The sequence below is a fragment of the Accipiter gentilis genome, chromosome 12 (genome assembly GCF_929443795.1).
Source record: "Accipiter gentilis chromosome 12, bAccGen1.1, whole genome shotgun sequence".
Lineage (NCBI taxonomy): Eukaryota > Metazoa > Chordata > Aves > Accipitriformes > Accipitridae > Astur > Astur gentilis.
In genome coordinates this window covers 3,257,603-3,281,087 of record NC_064891.1, presented here as the reverse complement: position 1 = coordinate 3,281,087, position 23,485 = coordinate 3,257,603, and positions in this window count along the sequence as shown.

The window sequence follows — 23,485 nt, the reverse complement described above, 5'->3', positions numbered from 1 at the left end:
TTGGCCCGGAGGGTGATGGTCTTGGGTGCAAAACTGGTGCTGTTGTCCGCTGTCCCATCCTCCTCTTTTTAGGATCTTCTTTCTCCTTTGTTCGGCTTTGAAGATGGTCGTCTCTGCACTCCTCCTGCGTCACCAAGGCCAGTTTTTCCCCTAAAATGTAGGGAAAAGTGAGCTGACATGCATAAGCAAATCATCATTTAAGCGCTTGGTGAAGCAGTGCTTGATGTTGGGACAAATGATTGCCTTGCTTTCATCTATGGGTTGTTTTCATCTGTACAAAAAGGCATAAATAACAGAAGAAATTAAGTGAACAACCACAAAAATTATACAGTTCTGATCGTGCATCACAGATGATGGCAGACTACGCCAACAGAGATAGACAGAGCCCAAATGAATTGCGAAAGTCTGACTGCAGGATGCTCAGTCTTTAACAAGGGTAGGTGACTCATTCTGACTACCAAGAGGAATCAGAATAATTTTTTTATTTCTGCTGAAATAAAAAAAAAAAACCCAAACCAAACAGCCCAGTACTTTAGCATGGTGAAATAAAGAAATGAGTTAAGCTTTGGGATGTCTATAGGAACCACTAGAACCAGCAAACACTCTTGAGATATTGTGGATATATGGAAAAGAGACTCAGACCTCAAATCCAGTAACTGAGTGAACTGCTTACTTTTGCTAAAGGCATCTTTTTATCTTTGAGATTGAAGGGAAAACTCTTTGGGGGTTGAAGAGCTACTACCTGTTAGAAGTACAACTACAAGTCTAAAATGTATTTTTACATTCACTAATGGTTGTCTCTACATAAAGAGTAGTAAGAATCTTCCCCATGTTGATTGCACTTCAGTTTGAGCATATTAATTACACTAATTAGAAAGTCAGCCTGATGAGTCTTCTTAACAAATAACACCACGTTTTAAAAATATAGCTTAGTAAATCATGATTAAAAAAAAATATTGAGCTGGGCCCCAGAAAACGTCACATATGGTAAAGTTAAAAATGACTAGTAATGTTTAGCTGGAAGGATTTCCTTAAAGTATAACATTAGCAAATCATCTCTCTTTTAACCTGTCTACAGTTCCTGTAAACACATATTAGTACAATGCTCAGTGTGCCCACTGCTGACCAAGCTTAAAATAATGGTCTATGTTTCATACACCCTTGGGGAAATCAGAACAAAAGAAACCCCACATTTGGACCAGCTGTATAAGCACAAGGCTACAACAGAAGATGGCCGTATTGTAAGGAAACAATACAGAAAAAAACCACTCTTGGAAGAGATTCATTCTAGACTAGAATGAACTAAGAAGAAACTATCATCTGTGAACAATATTATTTATTTTGGCTTGAAAGAGAGATACATCTGTTCACTGCTTAGAGGCACAAAAAAGTTATATTGGAGAATTAAATCTGGTCACATAAATAAAAATAATCATAGACGGAGCAGTGAGGGCAGAGCCACGCCTGTTCAGGAAATCTACATAGTACTATAATTCCTACACGTGCTGCTTAATTTTGCAAGTTCTGCATTATTTTAAAGGCAGTTAGTGAACTCAATAGTCTATAGAAAAGTAACAGAGAGCAAAACTATATTTAATTTCATAACTTGCAAGTCTTAAAGGCTCTACTGGAAAGCGCTCAAAACATACCAGTCACAAATGCACATGGTTGGATGGATTAGTAATCAGAGTATTACATTTCAAAGAAGTATAATTACAAAACAGCCCCTGCTGAAAAATAGAAGTTTTTAAAATATTTGCAGATACACTGTCCTGTATTTCTGTTTACAGTCTTGGGGTTTATATCTAATTGGAGACTGTATTTTTTCTCCTTACTGAAGATGCCAAGAAAAATGGCTTCTGTAAGATATCTTGATGATTAAAGGTGAGTAAGGTGAACACTGTCCATGATGAAGAATGAATGTGCCAAGTGAATGGATGATCACAGGCTCAGGGAGGCTCCAGGGAGCCAGATGAAGTCACCAGCACATCATAGCTTGACTTACGCTATGGCACTTTTCTCAAGATCTGTCTCCAAACGTTACAGAGGTTTAGTAGTTGAGGCCAATCATAAAGGAAAAAAACCAAAACTCCTGCATGTAGTTTATTCAGCAAGTTAATTCATTTAAACCATTGAGCATTAGACTCAGCAAAACAATATTGCCTCCCCTTAATTCAGCTTAAGCTTGTAGGGTTACAGCTAGCTACGGTTATATTCATTAGACATTTTGTACTATCCAGTACCATCTTGTATTAAGACAGCATACAGGTCAGGTCCCTAAAACATGTAGGAGTTGGTCATCCAGTCTGAAACCATCTGCTGGGATCCCCCTGTAATCAATGTCCTTCCCATTTCTTGGTTTTACTGACACTTAAGCTGTGACTGAAGCATCCATGCACATATTCATCCCACCTCCTCCAGGAGAAAATACAGCGATTTCAGACAGAAAGGCACTTTCTGCTCTTAACGGTAGCCACAGCGTGTCATTTTCAGGTGCTTTGGCCGCTCAGTTGCCCAGTCTTGAGGCTGTTTATTGTGAGCCTAACAGTCAAATGGCAGGGGACTTGTGTTCCTCAGGCAGAGCCAAAAGTGCTCTCCTAGATGGCTTGCTGTGCTCTGCATTGCCTTCCCAGCTCTTTTTCATTTCACAGCTTTACTTTAAGAGTAATTGGGTTTTGCTCTCTTACTGCTGGAACACCAAGGAATGGAAAAGACATATCAAAGCCAGAGCAAATAGCTGTTCAGGACTGAGACTAGAAAGTCCATTTTCTCTTTCTTTTTTCAATTGTCTCCTGACAGCAGCTCCCACTAGGCAACATTTCAAGAGCAAAAACACCAGGCCTGCACAAAAAAGTGATTAGGACTACTCTGCAAAAATACATGCATTTAAAAAGCTGCAACCCTTGCTTGGAGAAACAGCATTGCTGTCAGAGGACAACTAGTGGATTATTATCTGGCCTTAAAATGTCTGCACAGATTACCACAGATAAGAATGGTCTAGCTTCTCTGGCCTCAAACGTGCCTCATCTTTGGGCTAGCACAAGTATTTGTGCAGTCAGGTGACAGGCAAGACTTGAGAAGCTGAAAAATAGCCTGGTCAAAACCAATAAAGAAGTTTACTTTTCAGCCTGTTCAGTACCCCAGTATATTCACACAAAAGCTTGTGCTAGCACAAGGAAGGAGTGTGGAAATAAATGATCAGGGAGAAGGGCAGGACTGCCTCTTTCAATGGCTGTGCTTGCCTAGGTAGACAGAAAGTGTCCTTTGATGTACAGCCAAAGGATAGTTACCTGAAAACGTTTGAGTCACTGCACAGCCCAGCTTGATTCCCTCTCCTTTGGAAAATGCAGCTCAGACTGTTAATTCTGTTAGGGAAGTTAAAACTGGGAAAGTTTTCCCCATCTGGACACTTACTTTGGGAGGTGACCTTGAGTAAAGTTTGGGGGAAAACAATCACACTGGGTGACGCACCATCACTGACACTGTTGGTTGTATTAAAAGTCTGTCAGCTTAACAGCACACAAAGAAACAGGATCCTTGCGAGGCTCAGCTTTGTGAGCCAGTGCAACTGAAATGGGAGTGAACACCGTCATTTGCTTTCGGCAACTGACTCTTAAGGCCATGAAATCTTGACTCACAAGTACTGGAATATGTTATGACAGTATTACAAGGGTGTTTCCTCATCGCATGAGAAGGAACTGAAACATAGCCATTGGGCTGATCCAATGTCAAGGATTTTGTGAAATATTTGCAAGACAGCTGCAGCATTACTGTGTTGTTACTGTGGAGGTATGTAAATATTAATGCATTGATGTCTATTTGCTAGAAACATTTTTATCTCAAATGTACAGATGAGATAAAAGTTTATAGCTTCCTTTAAATTAGCAGGTCATTTACCTTGCTTAGACTGTAGAAGTCCACGTTTGCAGACAGCTCTTTAGAGAGTGTCACCTTTAATGCATGTCAGTCACCTTTCCTTGGTGTCAGTCACCTTATCTGACCTGGGAGATTATCAGTAGGAAAGGAAAACCACACTGCTAGCAAGGTTTTTACCTTATGACCAGAACCAAAGGTTTCTGCTGAAGTTAATCTGTGCTATTTTGTATCAGCAATGTACCAAGCAAAAAATGAATAACATACCTGGGGCTTGTCTAATCTGGTGGTCAGCAAGATGCAGCAGATCACTGGAGAAAGATTGCCAGGGATGTGGAGGTTGTGAAACAGCTGCCTGAAATACAGCAAACTGCAACAGCAGCAGAAGCAGCTCCAGCAGCAGCAACAGCTGAGCAAGCCACTGTAGTACAAGCACTGGTGAGGCCAGAGATAGGCTGTAGACATTTATAATGAATTAGTCTGGGATGAAGAGATAAAGAAGACCTTGTAAAATCACTTAAAAAGTCAGAACAAACTGTTCAAAGGAAAGCATTGCCTGCAAGGAGTGTATTCTTAGGAGGAAAAATCAAGGTCATTCTAACTTTGCAGCAAAGGTGTACTTGTTTCAAGAAAGGCAGTGAAATCCTTTGTGTGTGAAGCCTGTTGGAAAGGTTTTGACAAACAGTGTGAAAGTGTTACCGAAATCCGGAATAAAACTCCTTAACAGCAATGAGAAGTTAAGAAGCAGGCACTCCTTTATTGCAGCGCTGGGCACACAGGGGATCACTCCACCTAGTGTGTGCACCTGTCTGATTTAATCATGCAGGTTAAATATACACCTGTCATACATATTCACTAGATTCCTGGGAAATATCATGCATAATCATCAATTGTCCGAAAGATCATTAGCATATGTAAATGTCCTTTTACGCAGGCGTAGTGAAGTCTCTGGTGGTCTTCATAAGCCCTCTGGTGGCCTCCCATAGTCTTCCTCACTTTGTCCGATAGTTGACCTCTCTTATACGATTCCGCGCAGTACGATTTTGCCATCAAGTATTAGATTTACATAAAAGTACATTCTATGTTAATTCTTAAATTTAACGTTTCTAGTGATTGGCCCCCAGTTATATCACCTTATCAATATTCCTGTACTATAACATTCATTGGTTAATCTTACCTATTCCACTAACTGGTCTTTTGATCAAAGTAGGGTTTCTAAACCACAAAGCTAAGGTCCATAACTATCTCTCTCTTTGTTCATTAAAACAAAACACTACAATCTAACAAATCTATCTAAATTTCTATGGTTAACCGATCTAAGACAATACTTATTCTTTTTATGATTGCTTACAGCACATTTTGTATGTTCCTAGGTTTCTATAACTATTGCGAGCTTCAAACTCCTATATTCTACAGTCTTTTCCCTTTTAACCAAACCTAACTTATGTAAAATTCTAATTTCTATCAAATATTGGTAACATTTCCCCCCTTGAAAGTTTTGAAAATCATTTCAATACTTTCACTATGATTTATCAATTATCAAACAAGCTCTGGGATTGTTTGTCCATTTTGATATCTTGTAACAGCTTGGATGATTATAATTTTATGATTGATTTTCTTTTTTTAAAAAAAATTAGACAAATCACACAAATTGTATCTTTTTTTTTTAAAACTAATTTTAGTATCCTCATCTCAATATAGATCGTGTCACAGCTTAAGGCAGCTAAAAGCGACACAGATTATAACAATGATAATAACTAGTAAAATTATATTTTATAAAAGCTCAGTTAACCATCCAATCAGAAAAAAAAAATAAATTTCATTATTAAAAAAAGGGCCAAATATAATTTAAAATAGTATTATAATTTCTATACATATATCCTTATTTTAGACCTTTAGCTACTAGATAAAGTTTTTGGATTTTGGGGTTATAAAAGAGTTACAAGTACAAATTTTCATACAGTTTTATTTAAAATGTGTGATTTCTTCTGTTTGTCTAAATTAATCTCCTGGTCAGAAGGGATGCGCTGTTATGTCTAATTCTAAGGGTTGAGCTGTGGAGACATATTGACACAGTTCTTAAAAAGAATTTCTTAAAGAAATCATACCACCCTTTTAAAAACATACCTTCAAAGGTACTCAAAATACTCAAAACATAAGATTCTTATGGGTAATGTGAGTGAGGTTTCCTGACAAATTTTGCTCAACTGTTGTTTAAGGGTATAGTTCTCTTTTTTTTTTTCTTTTTTTTTTTTTTTTCTTTTTTGTGGTCTATATGGGGTGTGATAGTCTTAGTCTATAGGCAATGCTATGCTCAAGTTGTCTCATAATCTTTGTTATAAAACGAGGGCCATTGTCAGATGACATTCTTACAGGCACTCTGAATTTTGTTATTATCTCTTTGAGCAAGACTTTACTTTTCTTGCTTTGTTGGTGCGACAAGGGAAAGCCTCAGGCCACTCAATAAAATATCAACTAAAACTAGGATATATCTTTCTTTTCAAGACAATTTTATAAAATCAATTTGTTAATATTCTTTTTTTTTTAAAAAAAATATTCCTTATTTAATAATTCCAAAGATAATCTTATTACTCATTTGGGGATAATTTTATATATAAATTTTACATCTGCTTATAATTGTTTAAACAATCTATGTCATATTTTACTTTCTGTTCGCCAATATACTTTGTTATGTTCAGCTAGGGCAATTTCTCTCATTATTATGGGTGGGACTATTATTTGACTTATCAGTGTTATAGCCTATCCTGTTTCATTTTGCTAGTCTGTAATTTAATAATTAATTCTTAATCTTTTTCATTATAATTTGGAGTTTTTTTAGACAATTTTACACTTTTCTCCGAAACTAGTGTTAGGATGTCTTTTTCTGTAGCCTCTTTAGCAGCTTTATTAGGCAATCGGTTACCTCTTTCAGGAACAGTCTTACTTAACTGATGTGTTTTACAGTATATTATCGTGACTGTTATTGGTTTTCGGATGGCTTCTAACAATTTCAGTATTTGTTCTGTAAGTTGAATGGTGGCTCCTTGTGCAGATAACAGTCTTCTTCCTCTTCATATTGTTCCATGTATATGTATTACTCCAAAAGCACTTTGCGTCTGTTCAAATGTTGACTCATTTTTCTTGACTTAGTTCCAGTGTTCAAGTAGGAGTTATCAATTCAGTCTTTTGGGCAGATGTTTGAAGGCAAAGCTCACGATTCAATTATCTCTTCAGTAGTAGTTACTGTATATCTTGTTAAACATGGGGTGGTTTTTTTTCATGGATGAAACTGTTTCCATCGGTATATAGTTCCCAGTCTGTTGCTTTCAGTGGCGCGTCTCAGAGATCCGGTTGGCTGGAGTAAACTCCTTCAATTGTCTGCAAGCAGTCATGTTCCAGTTCTCCTTTAACTTGATCAGTTGTTGAAAATACAGCAGGGTTAACGATGGTAGTAGTTTTTAAGTAAACATCACCTTGTTCCAGCAACACCACTTGGTATTTTAGTATTCTATTAGGGGATAACCAATGCCCCCTTTATGTTTTAACACAATACTTATCATATGGAGAACATACACAGTAATCCTTTGTCTTCAGGTGAACTTACAAGCTTTCTGGATCAGTAGCACAGTTGCAGCGATGGCTCTCAGACAACCAGGCTATCCCAGACTCACATTGTCTAATTGTTTCAAGAAGTAGGCCACAGCTCGCCGACTTGGTCCCAGATATTGGAACAGGACACCCGGAACTATACTTTCTTTCATGAGTAAAGAGTTCAAATGTCTTTGTGAGATCTGGGAGGCCTAGGGCTGGCGCCTCCATTAAAGCTTGTTTTAGTTGTTTAAAAGCAACTTTCCCAGCATCATTCCAATCTATAAATCCATTGTTTGAGGTTCTGAGCTGCTCGTATAAAAGTCGGACCAGCAAGTCATAATTTGCAATTCACAGGTGACACCATCCAACCATTTCCAGAAATGTTCACAATTCTTTTAGAGTCTTAGGTTCAGGGAGATGACAAATTGCCTCCTTTCTCTCAGTTCCTAATTGTCTCTGTCCTTTCAGGATTTCAAAACCCAAATAAGTTACTTCTCTCTGGGATATTTGGGCTTTTTTCTTTTAACATTCGATATCCACTGATACCCAAAAGGTTCAAAAAGTTAATAGTTAACTTTGTGCATTGTTCTTCCGTTTCAGCTGTAGTTAATAAATCATTCACATATTGCAACAGGATTCCTTGATTATTTTTTTCTTCTAAATCTCTAATTCTTGTGCCAATTGATTTCCAAAAAATGGTAGGGCTGTTCTTAAAGCCTTGAGGCAAGACTGTCCATGTATATTGCATTATTTTTTTTTTCAGGATTTTCCATTCAAAAGCAAAAGCTCTTGACTATTAGGATCCAAGGGAATACAGAAAAAGGCATCTTTTAAGTCTAACACTGTGAACCATTCTTGTTTCTCTGTTAGGATTGTTAACAAAGTATTAGGATTTGCTAGTACTGGATGAATATCTTGTACTATTTGATTTATTGTTCTAAGGTTTTGAACCAGCCTGTAATTTTTCCATTAGCCTTTTTAACAGGCAAAATTGGGGTATTATATTTGGATTCACATTCTATTAACAATTTTTACTTTAGAAATTTTTGTATTATCGGTACTAACCCTTTCCAACTTTCCAGTTTTAGGGGGTATTGTTTAATTCTTACCAGACTCGATCCTGGCTCTAAATCAATTCTCACAGGCTCTGCTCTGTTGGATTTACCAGGAACTTCCCCAGCCCAGAGGACTGGAATTACAGCATTATTTACTTCGACTGGTATGATCCTCTGCTTTCGGTGACCGTCCTGCAACAACAAAGCCACTGCTTCGATATGTTTAGTTTCTGGAATTAGAATTTTAATCTCACCATTTTTAAATTTAGTTTCTGCTTCTAAATTCTCAAATAAATCTCTCCTTAGCAGGAGTTTAAGAGAATTTGTCACATACAAAAACTGATGAGTGACCCATTGCTTTCCTAATTTCATTGTTAAAGATTTAAAAAAAAAAAAAAGAGGTCTAGTTTCTCATTCACTTGTTGCACCACAACCACCAATTTCTTCAAAACTTAACTCTCCCTCTAAGGTATTTAAAACTGAAAAGGTGACTCTAGTGTCAATTCAGATTCAATTTTCTGTTCTACCAGTTTAGTTGTAACCAGAGGTTCTACCGGGAGACTCCCCTCCGGTCCTTGTCAGATACTTTCACTTGAAAGAAAAAAATCTACATATGGCACTTTTATTCCATTTACTCTCTTCTACAAAATAACATTAACTGTAATATAGTATTATAGCTTAAAGTTCCATTTGTTGGCCACTATTCCTGATCTTCCAAAACATAGAAGGGCCACCAATGATTACAATATACAATCATTTGATTTTTATATAAGTCACCATGCAATTCGCCCCAATGTGCCAACAAACATCCCAACAGAGATGTTTTTGGTATCTTTCCATCAGTGGATAAATTTCCCATACTCTTACTCTTAAATAATATAGGGTTCAGTTATATGGAAGTTAGTTATTGGACCTGAAAATAGCTCATGGTCACAAGATTGTTCCAGGCGCCTTTAGAAGGCCTTGAACAGAATAAATAAGAAGATAGAAGAAGAAAGATCCCAATTAGGAAAACTCAGGTGCACATTCCACGATAAAGGGAACTTGGCACAAACAACCTCAATTCAGGGGCTTATCTTGACCAATTGGACTAAGACAAGTCTTGTATGCTCTAATTAACACAACCAATTATGTCTTATGTTTGTGCGCGTGGACAGTACTGATGTAACCAATCACCGCTTATGTTTGTGCGTGTGGACACCAAGTGCTTGCATGTAGTAGCCAATTAAAGTCTCTCAACAACTTAGAGAATTGTATAAAAATGATTAGCTAAGCTCAATAAACTGGCGACTTTAATCATCACATTGGTGTTCCGTCGTCCGGGCCCCGCACGGATTAATCCCTAAACCCTACAAATAATTTGGCTAATGTCATTATATTTATATATCAAATACCAAATATCTATTAAATATAAATATATATCAAATATCAAGTATCAAATGTCAATAATAAAATATCAAATGTCAAATACCAAACCAAGTATCAAATGTCAAGTAACAAATATGAAGTTTCAAATACCGAATGCATGTATCAAATACCAGGTATCAAACGAATACAAATAACAATTGTTGCCAGGTAATGGAGTCCACCTGCTTGTCTAGGGCATGGACAGAGCCAAATTCCCTAGGCAAGAGTCATAACCAATATCCCCTGGCAAGATTATTAACCAGCAAAATATACTTCACACTTTAAAACTTCCAACCTCAGTTGGAGGCACTACAATTGTTGCCAGGTAATGGAGTCTACCTACTTGTCTAGGGCACGGACAGAGCCGAATTCCCTAGGCAAGAGTCATAACCAATATCCCCTGGCAAGATTATTAACCAGCAAAATATACTCACACTTAAAACTTCCAACCTCAGTTGGAGGAATTACCTTTGAGAACTCTATAGCATATAGGTTCCCTTGTTTCCAAATGTACTCACACTTAAAACTTCCAACCTCAGTTGGAGGCACTACCTTTGAGAACTCTATAGCATATAGGTTCCCTTGTTTCCCAAAATTGTCCAACCCTGCAATAGCTTTCGCTTATGACTTACGGGCAGACGCCTAGGCTTCTACACAAACGGGTACCCTCTCAGCCCCAACCCTGCGAAGCTTTCGCCGTGCCTTACGGGCAGGCTATCCAAACGAGTTTCAAAGAAGAAGTGCCTTAACCTTTCTCCAGGGAACGTTGCGAGGAGCTTTATGAGTCGAGAGCGATGGTTCTCCCCGAGAATCCCTCGGTGCCGGCTGGAGCTTGATCAACACTCGATCTCGTCCAGTCTCACTCGCAAGGTCCCATCTGGGTCGCCAAAACTGTTACCGAAATCCGGAATAAAACTCCTTAACAGCAATGAGAAGTTAAGAAGCAGGCACTCCTTTATTGCAGCGCTGGGCACACAGGGGATCACTCCACCTAGTGTGTGCACCTGTCTGATTTAATCATGCAGGTTAAATATACACCTGTCATACATATTCACTAGATTCCTGGGAAATATCATGCATAGTCATCAATTGTCCGAAAGATCATTAGCACATGTAAATGTCCTTTTACGCAGGCGTAGTGAAGTCTCTGGTGGTCTTCATAAGCCCTCTGGTGGCCTCCCATAGTCTTCCTCACTTTGTCCGATAGTTGACCTCTCTTATACGATTCCGCGCAGTACGATTTTGCCATCAAGTATTAGATTTACATAAAAGTACATTCTATGTTAATTCTTAAATTTAACGTTTCTAGTGATTGGCCCCCAGTTACATCACCTTATCAATATTCTTATACTATAACATTCATTGGTTAATCTTACCTATTCCACTAACTGGTCTTTTGATCAAAGTAGGGTTTCTAAACCACAAAGCTAAGGTCCATAACGATCTCTCTCTTTGTTCATTAAAACAAAACACTACAATCTAACAAATCTATCTAAATTTCTATGGTTAACCGATCTAAGACAATACTTATTCTTTTTATGATTGCTTACAGCACATTTTGTATGTTCCTAGGTTTCTATAACTATTGCGAGCTTCAAACTCCTATATTCTACAGTCTTTTCCCTTTTAACCAAACCTAACTTATGTAAAATTCTAATTTCTATCAAATATTGGTAACAAAAGCAAAAGGCTGTTTAATTTGAGCCAGTGAATAGGGACAGGACTTAGGAGATCAATACTCATTAGCTACCATTATCAAGAGTAAAATATGATCAGAAGTTACACAACTTATCATCACCCGCCAGCTGAACTGTGGTAACTTATGTAGAAGTTGACGGTCATCATGACTGATGTAAAATAGAGCACATGTTAATAAGATGAGACAATAGACAGTAGTATGCATACACTGATAAGACTAACCTTGAGCTGTATCCTTAGGTACCAATTAACCGAGACTCATGTTTAATATTCTAGTCTAATAGTGAGGACTTCTCCCTTACAATTTATGGTTTGTTTGTCTGAATGTATAAAAGCATGCAAATCTAAAGATAAGGTGGAATGTAGCCTCAGGGCTTCTCCCCAAACATATGTTCTCAGTAAAAAGCAAATGTTCAGACTAAATTTATGTTTCAGAGCCTGCTTTGACACTTAGCATATGGACTCTTCCAGCATGTTCCAGTCATCAACTAAAATATGTGACCTTCAGTCATCTACAAAATGACCCGTTTAGGAGCTCTACACAATTCCAAAGGTAATGTAACTTTAATGAAAAATTAAATGTGTGTTCAACAGCTGCTGGATGAAATGGTTGGTAGTGAAGAGAGAAAAGGGCTCTTCCTGCCTTCTGACTACCTGGGGGGAGGGTGTGTTTTCATATACAGGGACTTTTCATGGGCTTTCTACTTGACGTACATGTGTGAACACCTAAGAAGCCAGAGAAGTGCTGGACTGGTAGATGTGGAACAAAAAAGAAACATCCCTCAGATGTAATATGTGCATATCTCTGAACTCATGCCTCATCTTTTTTTCTGCTGGGTTAGTTGCCATTAATTACAACACCGGTTGCTCACATATGTTTAGTCAAGACCCTGCTGTGTCCTCGGAGCTCTTCACAGTTTTGGGCTGCTCTTGCCTTAATCTGAAGTTCATTGAAAATACATTAGGAAAGGTGGTTTTGTGTGTCTGTGTGACTGAAGAAATATAGCCCTAGCAAGAGTCACCCTGGTATCCACAACAGTCAACAGGATGTGTCTAAGACACAGGCTGCAGGAGAGCATCGTCATCCAGCATCTCACCCCACAGACACTTCCCTTGATAGTAGCAAAGAGTTAGGCAAAGTTGTTCATTCATTACAGAAAGGATCAGAGGAGGCTAAGCTGGGAAAACTATAAAATGTGAAATTACATAAAATTGAATGTGATAGGTCTAAGTGTTAATTAGGAGTTAATTACCTTCTATTAGCAACTGATTCACAGGTGTTCTGAGCCTCACAAAAAAGAGACAGGAATTCATAAGGTAACAACGACAGCATTTTGACTTTGTCACATAACCTATGTGTTACTGTCTGTTGCAGTTTAGTCTAGTGGTTTAATTCATGCACTTTTTGATTTTTTGAAAAGGAGACCTAGGGAAAACAAGGTGTTGCTACACTGAAGGGATACCACCAGTTCCACGTTCTATGCCACGAGTTTTGTGGATGGTGGATGTGGTCAGTCTAAGATCACACAGAGAAATGCAAGTGCAGAGGCTTTTATTTGTCTTTCTTGTTTGATGCATATATTTTCATGTACAGAGGAAACTCCAGCACAGAAAGAGGGGTTGGCCAACTGGTAATGTGAGCTTATAGATCCGGAGAGGACCTCCAGTCACTTCATGTTATAACTGTCCATGCCAAACCATTTTTTTCTATAGTGGCAGTAAGCCCTATTTGAATACAGCTCTGGTGGCTTATCTTCATGCTCCTGTTGGAAGACTATTCTGAAAGCTCAGTCCCAGCACTGAACCCTCAAAATAACCAAGAGAAATGAATTTTTAACTGATTGGTACCTGTTTGTTTTGCTGTCAGTACAGTCCAGTAGTTTAAAGAGTGTTCTCCATTTGCAGTAGTTACCATTCTGCAGTGTTCCTGAGAAAAATCCTACCCTTTTCTAGCTTTCATTTTGCTCGCCAAATAAGCTATGCTCTTGCAGGTTTTTTCCTCATAGGCTGCCTACAGGTATGTAAAACATTAAGCAAAAATACAGGGAAAATACTGAGAAAGAAAATCTGTGTGCAGAGATAGGAGAGTGGAAGGGGTTTTTCAAAGGAAGTTAAGAGTGGAGAAGAAAAGGAAACAAAAATCCCTGTAGCCTGGGACAGAGTATGAGGCAATGTGCAGCTGACAAATTCAGGTGAACCTTCTAACCTTGATTTCTTTAGAATCTATTTTTTTAAAAAAAAGTTGGCATTTGTTGATGTATAAACCATTCTTCATACCACTGGTAGATGCAGCATTGTGAAGAATTGTTTCTTTTCATCTTTGAAGGAGTGATCTGCTATTTCTGGGCCATTTCTGAGAAAAATAAGTTTCCAAATACTTGCTCGGAAGACTGCACTGAAGCAAAAAGAAATGGGTGTAACAAGAAATAGTTCCTCTTTCTGTGTAGAAAGCAGTTGTCCTGTTCTTCCCCAGTACTACCGTACTTGCCTGTCAGCCACATATGCTGGTGACAAACTTGTGGTAGCAGACCCTGCTGGAGTTGATCATGTCTATTCTGATATGATACCTGATTCATATTTCATCCATAGAAAACCAGAAGTGCTTTTGTGATTGCTTTCCATTATTCAGAAGCAAGAAACAAAATAGCAAGCTCATTCTGCACCCATGCTTGTTGCCCTCTTCATATTCGTACTATGACAGACTGTCCTGGTTTCAGCTGGGATAGAGTTAACTGCCTTGCTAGTAGCTGGTACAGCGCTATGTTTTGAGTTCAGTATGAGAAGAATGTTGATAACACACTGATGTTTTCAGTTGGTGCTCAGTAGTGTTTAGACTAAAGTCAAGGATTTTTCAGCTTCTCATGCCCAGCCAGGGCATAAGAAGTTGGCACAGGACACAACCAAGGCACCTGACCCAAACTGGCCAACGGTGTATTCCATACCATGGGATGTCCCATCTGGTATAGGAACTGGGAAGGGGGGGCAGGGAATCGCTGCTCGGGGACAGGCTGGGTGTCGGTCGGCGCGTGGTGAGCAATTGCCCTGCGCATCATTTGTACATTCCAATCCTTTTATTATTGCTGTTGTCATTTTATTAGTGTTATCATTATCATTATTAGTTTCTTCTTTTCCGTTCTATTAAACCGTTCCTATCTCAACCCATGAGTTTTACTTCTTTTTCCCGATTTTCTCCCCCATCCCACTGGATGGGGGGGAGTGAGTGAGCGGCTGCGTGGTGCTTAGTTGCTGGCTGGGGTTAAACCACGACACAGACTATTCCACAGCGAGGTCTCGAGCTTTCTGCAGATGTAGTTTTGTCTAAGTGCATGAACTTGTGCATTTGGGCTACCAGGCCCGACAATGGAAAAACTCTATATCACTCAAATTGAAAACAGACAGAACTGGGGTATGGACTTAGAACTTCCTTGTTTTTTTCCATATCATGCTTCCACAGTTGCTGGTATGGTCTTGTACTCAAGCTGTGCCCTACCGTCACTACGTTGTAGTTGGATCAACAGGAGAGAGTTACCTGGGGTGTTTGTCATTGCTTGAAAAACAGGAAAGAATGCAGGAAATCCTAGGCATTTTCCTTTTTTAATGTATTTTGATTAAGCAATAGAGGTTACAAAGGCTCTTCTAACCTTAACATAAATGGCTGGAAAAAAATCTTACATAAAAAAATAAAAGGAACCTTTACGTAAATCTTTAGACAGAGACTAAAATTACCTAAAATGCTTGAGCAAGTGAAAAATAAGTAAATTAGCCCAACCTTGGATGTAAATATATCACGTAAATAGATCAGTTCAACTGAGACTTAAATTTCTGGTTTTAACACAGAAGTTAACTACCTCTTAAACAAATTATATTCCAAGGCAAAAGATATGTCACAAATGTAAAGCTAAAAAAGTGCAATTTACATTTTGAATTGATAAAAGGAAAGAAAAATTGCATTTCAATGGCTTAACGACCTTTTGTCAGATCTTTTGTAGCTCTTCAGATAGCATCAATTTAACACCATTATTTTCTGTAAATGTGCTATTTTCCTCTGCAGTTATTACGCAGAGTTCACCAGAGAACAAGCAAATGATCTCAATATGCCTCTAACAGACAGTGTTTTATTCTACCTTGAAGTTGCTTGCTGGGTATATATCGAAAAGTATGTATTTTGCTCACACTAAATTTGGGTATCTGTAATTTTCCAGGAAACCCAGCAACTCCCTTTGTTTAACATAAATTTAAATGTATGTCAAGCAGGAGCAAAGAAAGCCATACCAACCATTCTGCTTTGAGGAACAATTACAAAACTTTGACCATCTGTAGACAGGGAGAGCATTCCTAACCTGAACTCTTGGTTGGAAGGAGATTGGCAATATGGAGAAAACCAGGCTGATGCCAGCAAGCATTTCACACTGATCTGCTTGAAAATAGCATTTACATTTTATTTCAATTGTATCTGCTTATTCTCTTTATATATTAAAATTTAGTAATAATATTGTAATTGCTATTTATTTCAGTAAAAAAAGATAATAAGGCATGCAGTAGGGGGATATTAAAAAGGATATTAGGAGATTATAGAATAATGATAAAGTAAAAATTACTGCTGCTTAGGCAGATATTGACCATGAAAAGGAAATTAGAACAAAGTTTTGTCAAGAAAAAAAAGAAAAGAAGAAATGGGACAGTCATGTAGAGAGAATGGGATTAAGTTCAGCACAGTTTGCACCAGTTTTCAATGAAGATTCAGTTTGCATCAGTTTTCAATGAAGTTTGCAGCAGAGGCTACTCTGGCCTATAGAAATAAATAGTTGAGCACTGAAACTAGATAAAGAAGATGGTTCTAAAGGTCAAAAAAAGACACAGGAAAACAGGTCCTAAAGGTTAAAAAAAAACCAGGGAAACAGGTTACTCTCCATCCCAGAGCTCTGGCTCAAGGTATCAAAGATTTTATTTTTTATTTTATATAAACACCAAATTGAGGTGCCATAAATACCATCACCATTGAATAACAAATGAATAACTGATTTTTGAGAAAGATTAAAAAATGAGTTGTGCAAACATTGCATCCTGTCATCTGACCTCAGAATGCACAAAATTCTGAACCCTGACAGAGAAAAATAAAAACATTGTGCCGTGGTAGATAGCAGATTGAAGCAAACTAACCTCTAGATCCATGAGACGTATGGTTATTTAAGATGAGAAAGCAAAATCATTTTCATCTACTTACACTGAAGCACAGTATTTTATTTCGTACCACCAGAAAAAAATACTATTTCAACTGGGGGAGACAAGATTTGATAGAAAAAATATAAGGCAGATAAAAAGCTGCTCAAAGGGCATATAGCAGCAGGCAGTCAGGAGACAGCTGGCTGGGGGAGGTAACAAGGAGCAGATTTGGGGACAACCTCTGTGGGCCTTTGTAGTTGTGCAGATGAGATTTTTATCATATAACCTAACAATTATTACTAAGTGTTTGATACTGCATCATATGGGTTGTATTTGCCTATTCCAAGTGCTCAGCATACATAGGTGCTCCTGTAGTAGAGGGTGTGTATGACGGACAAAGTTCTGCTTCTACGGTAGCAATGCCATGACTGGCCACATGCAGGCTCTTCAGGGAAACTACACAGCTCAGCAGGACTTTCTGAGTCCAAGCAAATGCCATACTAAACTGCAAATCACTTAAGAAGCTCAGAGCTATTTTTTGAGCTCCATGGAGAAGCTGAGGAAGGTGAGCAGCCTATGTCTCAAGGCAGGTGAGACAGAGGCAACTCTGAAACAAAGCAGGCCAGCACTGTCATCAGAACATCAAGTTGGACGTATTGCAGGGTCCAAAACTCAGCATTTAAAGAAGGCTCTGACTGAGCTGCTCAGTTATTAGCATCTTTGTATGGCTGCTGCCCCTTAGCAAAATGAGACATAGATCTCTCCAGATGTTGTCACTTTTTCACACATTACGACAGAGCATGAGATTTCTACTAATCCCTCCGCTTGGCTGAACAAAGCTATCCTACTGAATGGCAAATAAACAGATAGAACATAACAAAGAAAAGATTTTGTAAAGCTATTACCACTAAGCTTGAATTTTAGGAAATGTAAAAATGAGAAAAGGCAGACTGTTAAATCCATCTAAATGACTAGCCTTATTTCTATTCTAATAATCTATTTTAACTCCATGTAATCACAATATTGCATTGATTAGCTCACTGAAATGTAATCTTATTAGTGGTTCACAAGGTTGCATTTAATCTAGCTGATTATGCTAGTGCATATCCGAGTAGTTGGTTCTGTATTGTTGCAGCTCCTAATGAACACTCTGTACATTAAAATTCACCAAATAAAAGTTGTTACCTAGCTTATTCTGATTTGTTCTAGCACACACTAGTCATTTTTCCTTTATTTGAAGTCTTATGTAAACTTTCTATTGCTAACAAGCCACCAAAACCCTTATAGCATATGTTTTCTGTATGTCAGCATCTATTTGCAGTCTTAATAATTAAAACAAACAAACAGGTTTTCTTCCCATGAATACTAGTATAGCTTGTTTCTGCACTCTCACTCTGTTGATAACTTCGTTGGTGAAGAGTGCCTGACTTGGTCAGTAGCTCCACAGCTCTATTTGCAGAAGGAAATTACAACTGCAAGACAGGCTTTGCAATGGTTTCACTTTCTTTCAATAATGGATTGTATTAATCCCTATTAAGACAAGTAATTGTTTATAGAGAGCAGCTTTAATAGCAATGCTAAGGTTTTCACTCTGTTTTTGCCTGTGTATTGGAAGTCACTCAGCTGTGAAAGATTACATTTCCATCTGGGGACTTGTGCCAAGGGAAAAGGAAGGTCACCCCTTGCAAATGGAAAACAAAAGCACTTTATGCAGCAATTGCTGGTTTGGTACAAGAGTTAAAAGGCAGGACAATGGAGCTACGGCTGTTCAGGAAAAAGGAAACGTGGAATGAAGGAACAATTTTAACCTGGTTGTAAGGAGGTTGCAACCTCACTGAGGCCACTGTAATTACACACCGCGGCTGAACTGAGCCATTCTGTCTTCAAAGAAACAAGCTGTATCTAGGAAGAATAAAAAGTCTAAGTATTTGATATAGCCTTTTGAAAGCGCATTAGCTGAGCAGTAACACCTTTAGCCATCCTACTCTGCAGCACCTAATACCACAGAAAGCTGAGAGAGTGCAATGTGTTCATCTTTCCGCAGTTCTCCTCACTTCTTGTATCAGGGAAAGAACACTTGCCTCTACCCTGTTCAGCTTTGCAGGTCTCTTTGAGGGGGAATTAGTGTTTACATATACAGCTGTGCAGTAGAAATCAGGGGTGCTGCTATACATTTTCCAGATGTTTATTGCCTGGGTGTTTGTCATGGTTTAAGCCAAGCCGGTAACAAAGCACCACAAAGCCGCTCACTTACTCCTTCCCCCCTGGCCCCGGTGGGACGAGGAGGAGAAAATGTAAAGAAAAGCTCATGGGTTGAGACAAGGACTGGGAGGGATCACTCACCAGTTATGGTCACGGCCAAAAACCAGACTCAACTTGGGGGAAAAAACCAAAATCAATTTAATTTACTACAAATGAAATCAAAACAAGGATACTGAGAAGTAAAACCAAACCTTAAAACACCTTCCCCACACCCCTCCCACTTCCCAGCTCAACCCTGCTCCCGTTTTTCTCTGCCTCCTCCCCTCAGCGGCACAGGGGGATGGGGAATGGGGGTTGGGGTCAGTTCATCACACCTTCTCTCTGCTGCTCCTTCCTCCACTGTGGCGTCCCTGCCATGGGCTGCAGTGTTTCACCAAATTCCCTGGCGTGGGTCCTTTCCACAGTCCGATCTTCAGTCACAGACCGCTCCAGCGTGGGCTTTCCCATGGAGTTATGGCCGTCTTGGGGGGCATGCCCCTGCTCCGGCGTGGGTTCCTCTCTCCCTGGGCTTCAGGAGCTCCCCCGCTCCCCTCCATGGGCTGGGGGACACAGCCTGCCGTCTCACCACGGGCTGCAGGGGCATCCCCTCCTCCCCTCCTTCTTCACTGACCTCAGTGTCTCCATCGGTGTTCCTCTCACATTCCAATCCCTCTACTCACTGCAGGTTCCCCTTCTTAAATCTGTTCTCCCAGAGGCGCGACCACTGTCACTGACGGGCTCGGCCTGGGCCAGAGTCGGGTCCAACTTGGAGCTGGGGAAGCTTCTAGCAGCTTCTCACAAGAGCCACCCCTGCAGCCCCTCCCCTACTACCAAAACCCCACCACACAAACCCAAAACAGCTTTTAAGGCTGCATTTGCTGTGGCAGTTCCTGGAGCTGTTCTAGATACATCTGACAGGACGAAGAGTTTAAGAAGTTAAATGGCAGTTTTCAGTCAATGGAAAGAGGGAAAAAGAAAGGACCTGAGGGAATGGGCTTAGGTCCTCAAGGTCCACCTCCAGCTACCAGTGTGAGATGGCCTAAAGTGCTCAGCATTTCTTCACATCTCAGGGGAATCTTGCTCACGAAACGCTGACAGAGGGAGGCTTGGTGCGTGGTCTGGTCCTTTGCTAAGACGAGGCATTTCTTAGCGGCACTTAAACTGCCCAGCCGTTGTGTGTCAACATATACCTACATTTGGCACCACCAGCATGACTTGTGCTCCTGTGCATGGTGGTTGTGTGGCATTAAAGTGCATTTCAAGTGCTCAGACTTCTTTCCATCTATCAAGCTGAGCTTGACCATGAAGCCAACAAGCCTTACAGCTCTTAGTAAAATGGTATAAACCTCAAAGTGGAACTAAAGGACATAAAACTGCTTGAGTGCTTGTAATTACCTTGTAATTAAAACAGATGCCTTATACAAAAGGGTGAATAACAATTTCATAGGATCTGTGTGAGCCACCCTAGGCTATTTTTACTTCTCGCTTATAGCCATAATGGTGATGGGAATGAGTAGCCAAACCCGGCTGCCATCTGTGGGCCACCCTGTTTGTCTCACCTGGAGCTACAAGGTCACACCATGCCCTGAAAGCCTTTTTAAAATGGTAAGCATACAAAAATGCTTTTTCATGTAACCAGGGTGAGTGTTGCAATGTTGATAGAGGTGTTTATAGTATACATGGGACAGAGATGCAGTTACAGGTATTTAGTCTGCAATAGTAGAAAAGAATGCACAGTAAGAAAATAATACCTATTTTTCCTCAACTGCTTTATATGAAATCTATTTGAAATGCTCTTATCAGGCTTCTTGAGTGGTTCTACCTAGTATAAATTTTTGCTTTTGGCTTTGTACAGATATTCAGTGAAAATACAGTGAAAATACTATCTATCTCCTTTCCCCATGAGTGAGGAGCCTGTTAGATCAAACGCAGTCTTATGATATTAGCTATAAGCTGCCTCTGAGGTCATGGTTTCATGATAACCTTACTGAACCAGAGATTCTCCCTGCTTTAGGGGTAGCAAGTGGACACAGTAATAACAGTAATAATCTGGCTGAACAACAAATCACAGAGTGGCTGAGACTGGAAGGGACACCTGGAGGTCATCTGGCCCAACCCCCCCGCTCACACAGGACCACCTAGAGCAGGCTGCCTAGGACTACGTCCAGATGGCTTTTGAGTATCTCCAGTGATGGAGACTCCACAACCTCTCTGGACAACCCGTGCGAGTGCTCGGTCACCGTCACACTAAAAAAGCTATCAAAATTAGCTTCTACTTACTGGGTCACATACTCAGCTGGGACTATCCTTGCAGTTGATAGAGTCTGCAGTCCACTCTTCTGTCCTGTGTTGAAAACTAACCTTACTCTGCCACGTATTTGAGAGCCCTTTCAAGATCTTGAATCTGCTGTTCCCCTTTGTCATATGGGCTGTCCCTGGCTGACAAAATAGATGGAGGTTTTCAGAGTGGAAGAAAACTTTAAGGCTTTTTCCCCCTCTTCCAAAATGTTTCTGAAAAAAGCCCTGAAAATCATGACGCAAACTGTGTGGCACACGGTTGTTGGAGCGGCGGAGGAATGCACATAAGTCGACCCAATATGAGTGATAGAAGTGATTCAACTTTATTTGCACGGATAGCTCATATTTATACAGTTTGCGATAATTATGCCTACTAGTCCTAATATGATTGGTACATTGCTAATGTTTATTCATTACTAAAACACACCCACTTGTGATTTGCAGCTATGCGTGTTCCGTAACTTTCTCATGGGAACTTCTTCAAAAGTTAATTATGAAGTTATGCCAAGGTCACACCGTTTTTATTTTTCTCCTGATAACGGCAAGACCAGCTGCTGTTTTTCTCCTGCTATCAGTAAAGCCAGCTGTTTTCGGCCAAGGCCTAATCTTGCTGCTCAAACTGACATTCTTTCACGCAGAACTCTGCTCGCACAACTTTTCTATAGACCCATGTCCTTTTTCATCAAGCCAATTCCCAACAATTCCCCCTTTTTCTTTTTGTGCGAGTAGAGCTTGGTGTGTCAGCCTTGAGACTCCTCTCATCATGTACCCATACGCAATCCTGACTAATACCCAGATTAATATCAATATACCTAACCATCGTAAGGCTTCCTTAATCAATGGCATTAGCCATGGTGTTATCCCGCCGAATATTGACTGTAACACCCCATCAAACCAATTAGTTTCTTGCTGGATCTTTGTGTATGTTTCTTCAGCCAACCTATTTGTTTGTATATAGATTGAGGTAAAATTTTAACACCTGCTGTATTGCCCTTTGCAAAGATCTGTGAACACAATTAATTAAACACATGCCAATGACACACAAAAAGAGATTTGATTAATAGCTTTAGCTAGTGACACCTAAACATTCTTACTGTCCCACGGCATTAACCAATGTGGGTCAATCACCGGTGTCACTGTCATGCTGCTTACTACAGTCAGTGTGTTCCATATCAATCTCAGCATAAGGTTTCAAATTTATGGTTAAATCAGGAACGTATCTGCCAGACATGGATGATGTGACTTTTTTTTTTTTTTTTTTTGTCCAATTGCTGCCAAGGCTTGCCATCCTGGTGCACTTAGTTGTCTTGTAGAAGTTAAGCTATCGCTGCCCCACAATAAATCCAGCAGCGGCTGTAAGTCTGTATTTGTAATACCACAACAAGGTCGAATCCACTGCAGGTTTCCATTTAAATCTTTCTCCCTCTTTTTGTTTTTGAGCAATTCAGGCTTGCTTAATAACTTGGGATGCCATTTTCCTTAATAAGCTGAACAAGGTAAAACTATTACAATGGCTAAAATCACAGTAACTACAATAATGCCCATAATTCTTTGAGCCAGCCCGTTACCCCTAATGACCCAGACCATGAGGACTATGAGGAAAATGAACCATCCATACATTCTTGTGCCATCTTGCTCCACGAACTCAGCCCAGCGATCGGTAGGTGCCAGCTTTCCGTGGGCGTCCCCACAGAGGCAACGATGGCCTCACCGTACACCAGCCCGATGCTTTTCGGAAAATCCCAGTATTTATACATTTGCAGAGGAACGGGTTTTAGCACACGTGTCCAGCGGGTGCCAAAAGTCCGCCTCGGTTGCAATCTATGACGCATGTGCTCGCTGGCCAGGCGCGCTGCACGAGTCACAGCCATCTTGTCTATTGGTTCGTGGGCTTTACGATACAGTTGCGATGCACAGAGAATCTTGACCTGTTATGTTAGCCAAGGTGACCTATAAATTAGTTTTTGGCTGAGGTAGTATTCATATTGCCACATCATCTATGATGCTCCAGATGATGATGGTAGTGCAAATCGAACTGGAGTCCGTCATGGGCCTGTATCTGTGGAAACACAATCAACCTCGTTCCCAGGTTATTAATGGAAATAGACCTTACCCCTGATTTTGGCTTTAACTAACTTTACATTTACCCCACACTGTCT